Source organism: Palaemon carinicauda, chromosome 30 (assembly GCF_036898095.1).
Source record: "Palaemon carinicauda isolate YSFRI2023 chromosome 30, ASM3689809v2, whole genome shotgun sequence".
NCBI lineage: Eukaryota > Metazoa > Arthropoda > Malacostraca > Decapoda > Palaemonidae > Palaemon > Palaemon carinicauda.
In genome coordinates this window covers 59,457,892-59,464,503 of record NC_090754.1, presented here as the reverse complement: position 1 = coordinate 59,464,503, position 6,612 = coordinate 59,457,892, and positions in this window count along the sequence as shown.

Here is a 6,612-nt window from a genome sequence, read left to right as displayed (position 1 = left end):
AGCCAGTTACTTAAATCAAGTTAAAATGAAAATCTAAACTAATCTATAAACGGGGGAACTTTAAGTGGTCACGTGGCTTACCTGCACTCGTTACTTGAAAGACAGCCCTTGTCCTTGAATGACCGTTATAGCTTGTTTGCTGTACCTTTCGTCTTCTGGCCCACCCATGAAATCCTGGCTTTTTGGCAGATCGGGTATCGCTGGCACAGTTCCCAGGATCATTTTCTTCCCTCTCTCCAGCCGACATATTGACTGACCAGGTCGGTCAGTTACTCGTGCACGAATGGGGGTGACCCTTAGGTTGCGTGGGCTAACCTGGGTTCAGTTCCAAACAGGTAAAAGTCATTTGGCATAGGATAACCCAATTGAGGTGCCATATCGAGACTTTAGGGCAGGGCAATGTAAAGTTGTAAGGAGTGAGTAGGAGGCAGGATTTTGTACAAAATACTTAAAGAAATCTCGCAGCTCTAAGGGAATGCACATACATGATAATAATACCTATTTTTGCTAAATGAAAACAAGTAATTTAAATGAGCAATTAGCAATGGGCTAGTGCGATAGGCATACATCTTAAAATTAATCAGACCTGCATGCATACTGAGAGATAATATTACTTATTAGTCAGCAGTACTAACGTTAGATTCAAAACCAGTGTAATGATTTATCTCGACACACGTAGTTTAGGGAAAGGGCCATCGTAGGCCTTTCTTTGCGTTCCAACGCAGTGACATCAGTAACATGGCGTACAGTATTATCAACGGGTTAAATTAGCATAGTATATCAGTGTTTCGGTAAAAAAAAAAAAAAAAAAAAAAGTCATGTATGATAACAAATGGTTCCGGGGTGACCACAATACTGAAAGCGAGATGAAAATTCAAAAGGAAAGAAGAAGAGTGAAGAAAAATTCTTCAAACACTGGGGATAAGGGGAGAAAAGAGGGAAAGAGAGAGAAGTTAGTACTGGCAATTGTAATTCAACTACTTGAATTACATATATATTTATATACATTATATATATATATATATATATATATATATATATATATATATATATATATATATATATATATATATATATATATGTATATATATATATATACACATATATATATGTTTATATATATATAAATATATACACGTATATATATATATATATATATATATATATATATATATATATATAAATATATATATATATATATATATATATATATATATATATATATATATATATATATATATACATGTATATATATATATATATATATATATATATATATATATATATATATATATATATGTATATGTATATATACATATATATACATATGCATATATATATATATATATATATATATATATATATATATATATATATATATATAGATAGATAGATAGATAGATAGATAAATAGATAGATAGATGGATATTTAGATGGATATACAGTATATATATATAAATATATATATATATATATATATATATATATATATATATATATATATATATATATATATATATATATATATATATATATTGGATTTAGATTATATTCCAAAATCATTCACTGAAAAAAATTGACCTTTTTCAATTAAAAGACTAAGAGAAATACAAAAAAAAAAAAATTTAAAGAACTTTGAATGAATTATATGAAAATCCCAAAGAAAAATGGGTGATTATGGCCAATTCCACTCATAATCTGAAAATTTTTAAATTACATGATAATATTACTAGAATTAAATTTCGATCAATAGTGGTTAATTGTAGATTGATATCTCATTACGATGGAGCAAAAACTAATATAAGTGAAAATGCATCATCCAATACAAACTTGAATAGAATAAGTAATATCAAATTTAAAGGAGGCTTTCAAATATTGATTGAAAATTTATTAAATAGATGCCTAAGTGATATTTTGAACGTTGCTGAATATGACAAACATTTTATAAGAATGAATTATGCCTCGGCTTATGCTCCTCTTGGTTGTAGTAAATATTGTACACGTCCATGTAAAAATATAGAGAAAAAAAATTAATTGGATCTGATGCAAAAGTTTCCAATCTATTCTCATTACACAAAAATAATTTTAAAAATTCATTCCAATCAAAAGATACAAATATATGTTTCTTTAGAAGGCAACCCATTGGAAAAACATGTATTCCTTTTATAAACAGAAATAACAAGGAAAAAAAAACAAAGAAAGGGTAATTAAGGATAAAACCAACAGTAATGATGATAATGCTGATAATAATGATGAAGATGATGAATACGATTTATATTCTAACAACAAACAAAATGATCTATCATATGAATATTTTAGTCAAGATATAAACCCAGAAAATGACTATATATTTTATAATTTCTATGTTAAAGCTACTAAAAATATGAAGGAAGATTTAGAAAAGTCTATTTTAGGAATATATAATCTTGAAGCTTTTAATGAAAACGAAAAATTTTATCTAATATAGGTAATAAATCGTGTACAGCACTTATGGATTTTCAATTGGAATAAATTGGCATCAACCATACTGGATTCAATTTATATCTAAATTTAAGAAATTTAAACTGTGCGCCAATATTTTATACAAATATTACTGGTGAAAATCTATTACCTTCGGTTGATGAATATCTCATAAATGAATTTGAAAATAAACCAGAATATCAAAAATATTTAATTGATAATGATATTGTTAAAAAAATCAATAATTGTAATTAAGGAACTAACAATGAAATTGATAGCGACAATGAAAATGAAATATCATCAAGCGACAATGAAAGTGAAATGTCATCAAGATTTTGTATTGAAGACGATGACGATGATGATGAAGAAGAAGAAGAAGAAGAAGACGAAGGAGAAGAATACAGTCAACCAAAAAGAGTGAAATACCCAATAGAAACACTATTATTTATCAATCACCCGTATCATCATCATTTCATCATTAAATTAAATGAATTAGTTCCAGTTCGATGAGGGATACACATAATTGTTGCCCTATTAAAACTACATAGATTATCACTCAATTGATTTTTAGGTGATATTTTTAGTAAACAATTCTTTACATTTTCAAATGTATATTTCTGTAATACATTACAAGGAAATTTCATTCCTTGGCGGTTGATTGGATTATATCGATTACCCGTCAAAATGCCCACAAGATGAATAAGAATGAGTGTTGCATTAATGTGTGGATTATTTTTTTTCGATTTTTATATATAACAAATTACTAAGATTAATAATACTAGTGATGTGTCCTAACCATTTATCAACATTTCTTATGTCTGTTGAATATACCAAATATAATTGTTTATTATTGCTAATTAATCTGCATACATCAAATAACCACATTGGTATACCAGGAAAACTGGATGGTTGATAACTAATCCATATCTTTCAATACCATCACTTGGCATATAACTAACAAAAAATTTACTTTTTCTACAATCAATGAAATGGGCTATAATTGAAAACATATTAATATCTGTGGTAGCAGTTGGTTGCGTCGTTAACCCTGCTGTTTAACTCTGCGAGGAACAGTGGATTTAATTGGGACTATTAATTCCAGGGTGAGTGTATAGTTATATGCGGTGCTATAACTGGGAGTGAGGGCACCGGGTGCCCACAGTGACTGTTCCGTCTTTAAGGTGAATTTAGCATAAGTACAGACATGTGTGCCGAGCATTTTTGACGCTAATGTCAGTGGCTAGTGACATGGACTTTTAACTTTGATATCTTAGTACGTGAAAAGTGGCTCTAATGTTTTCTTTCAGATAAACATATATCTGTTTACTACCGTACTTGTGCAAATTATTGGTTATCCACCTATCATATGTATATAATTGTGGTAACCATGTCTATTTATTGTTTGTCAATAAACTTGTTCTCGGGAACATTGCGTCTCCTTCACCTATGTCAATTTCTTATCAGTTATTAAGCATTCAGCCTATGTACGTTAATCGGGGATATCTATGATAGCCTGTTTCTTGATGCAAGCCTTGTTGCATTGGTTTATACTTTCCTTAGTGTAAAGGGCTCCATCCTTCTCAGAGGACGGTAGCGGCAGCAAGTTTATTCTTACACAGATATAAACCTTTTGTCCAACTCAGTTTCGACCATGGGGTTGGTCGATATTTCCTTTTTGATGCTGTAGTTCCTTACAGACTATGCTTTACTTCATATAGGGTGAGACCACTATATGGGCTTGCCAGTGATTCATACATAGGTATATGTACTCTTCGTTCCTTCCCAGAGTCTAGTAGGACTCTTCCCTGTAGGGAGCAGGAAGCGCGATCATGGTTTATGGTTAGTGAAAAGATGTATAACGGTAACATCTTAGGTCTCTCAGTCGAGTTGACTAGGGAAATATTTCTGAGGAGTGCGGCACGTTTTGAGAATCCACAGATACAGTAATGCTCTGGTACACTTCCATCAGGACGACATGGCTTGAGCCCAAAAAACGGATTTTGAGCGAAGCGAAAAATCTATTTTTGGGTAAGATGGCCATGTCGTCCTGATGGACCCGCCCTGCCCCTTTCCCTAAAAAAAAAAAAAAAAAGGGAAAGGGCTGTAGGACCCCTCCCTACATACAGTATCTGTAGCACCTCGTGTATCGCTACAAGGAATACAGATGGTGCCGCGAGCGGCGCAGGGCACGCTTACGAAACGGGGAGGAGAGATGCCGTACGAACGGCTCCCCCCTTTCTTATCGTTTTCGTTTTCTTGCCATTTGACCCCTACGAAGTGTTAACTCTGTTCGGGGTACAGATTGCCATGTGGCGTGTCAAGAATACGTCCGCTGATATTTTGCGATATCCATGATTCTTTTATTAGGGATATTCGCTCCAGGAGTTAGAATTCTGGGTACCTTAAGGTAAATTCTCTGGGAATATCGCCGTAGTTGTAATATACCCTAGGAAGCTACCTTAGAGGAACTTCCATCAGGACGACATGGCCATCTTACCCAAAAATAGATTTTTCGCTTCGCTCAAAATCCGTTATTTAAGCCCCCTTTGGCAAGGCCTACCAAGAGAGTTTTACAATCATCTTTGAAACAAACATTTACTTCCAAATACATGTAAACAGACAATAATATCAACGATAGCTAAGCCAGAAAAGATCGCAGTAATCCAAAAGATTACAGACCAATTTCACGACCAGTTGTGTTAGCAGATTACTAGAAAAACAGGTAAATTATTGACTGAATTAGCGTTTACGTAGTAATAACATATTATCAGCCTCGCAGTTTGGCTCACAAATAGTGATTCTCCTTGGATTCTCTTCCACACTTGGAAAATTATGTACGTAAAGGTTTGAACCAAAGAAAATCACAGTAGGGTTAAGCAGGCGCTGAAGTTCAAAATTTATGGAATTAACACTTAGTTCCAGCTATTACTAGATTTACCAAGTATTGTCATGAATCTAATGGATTCTGTCAATTTGAGAATTCGATTAAAGCTGGCGAATGAGAATTGAGTTATGAAGGCGGATAAAGAGGGACATTTAAATAACTTAACAATACAGCAATCGAAGTCATAGATGGATCGTGTCACTCGTCATTATAACGCGATGGCTGTTTTGAATCAATCATTATTACCAAAGCCTTTATAATATATATATATATATATATATATATATATATATATATATATATATATATATATATATATATATATATATATATAAATATTATATATATATATATATATATATATATATATATATATATATATATATATATATATATATATATATATTTATCAAGTCTCTCTATGAGACGTACTTTTGGTTCATATATTCCATACAAGATGACACTTACAGGGAATTATACAAGAAAACTATTATTCTATTATTCTTCAACAATGCAAATGTAAATAGTATACATATCACCATTAACGGAAGTACCATTTATAATATAAATGCACCATTCCCGGAGAAAGTTATGCAGGCATATTATGAATTTCCGAAGGTAATTAGCATAGACCATGAGAATATCATATCCCTGAATAGTTTTACGGAGAGGAGAACCATTGTTTAAATTTAATTTCGTACATGAGGATCTGACAGAAGCTCTACCAGTAAGAGAAGTCTGCCAGTATGCAAATCCTTTTAAAATTTAGTACAGCAGTAATAACGCCCCGTGTCATCATGTTACTACGGGTATTTTATCAATTGATGCGGACAGAATTACTTATGGTGATGTGAGGGCTTAGGACTGATAGATGCAAGAGAGCAGGATAGAGCTCTAAGAGGGAGGGTGGACAAATTAGGGAAATACCTAGGCATATTTTCTCCTGATCATGTGAGAGGTATAACCTTTGGGTCATACAGGGAGAAGGCTATCACCATCGCAAATATGTTGGGAACCTCTTCAAACATTAATAGCATGGGAGACTGGGTGTGCTTTTATCTAGCTAAGTCACCTGAAAATTATATCATATATTTTATAGATGTGGTGTTACCCAGGAGATATACAGTAAGCACTTTCCGGCTTTCTTCAGGAGGAATAAATCCTTTGAATTATTCAAATTCATGATACCGATACAACCAGATTCATCGTAAAAGTGCGAGTTATATGTTTATTCTTCATACATTCGGTTAGTCATTATGGGGTATGAC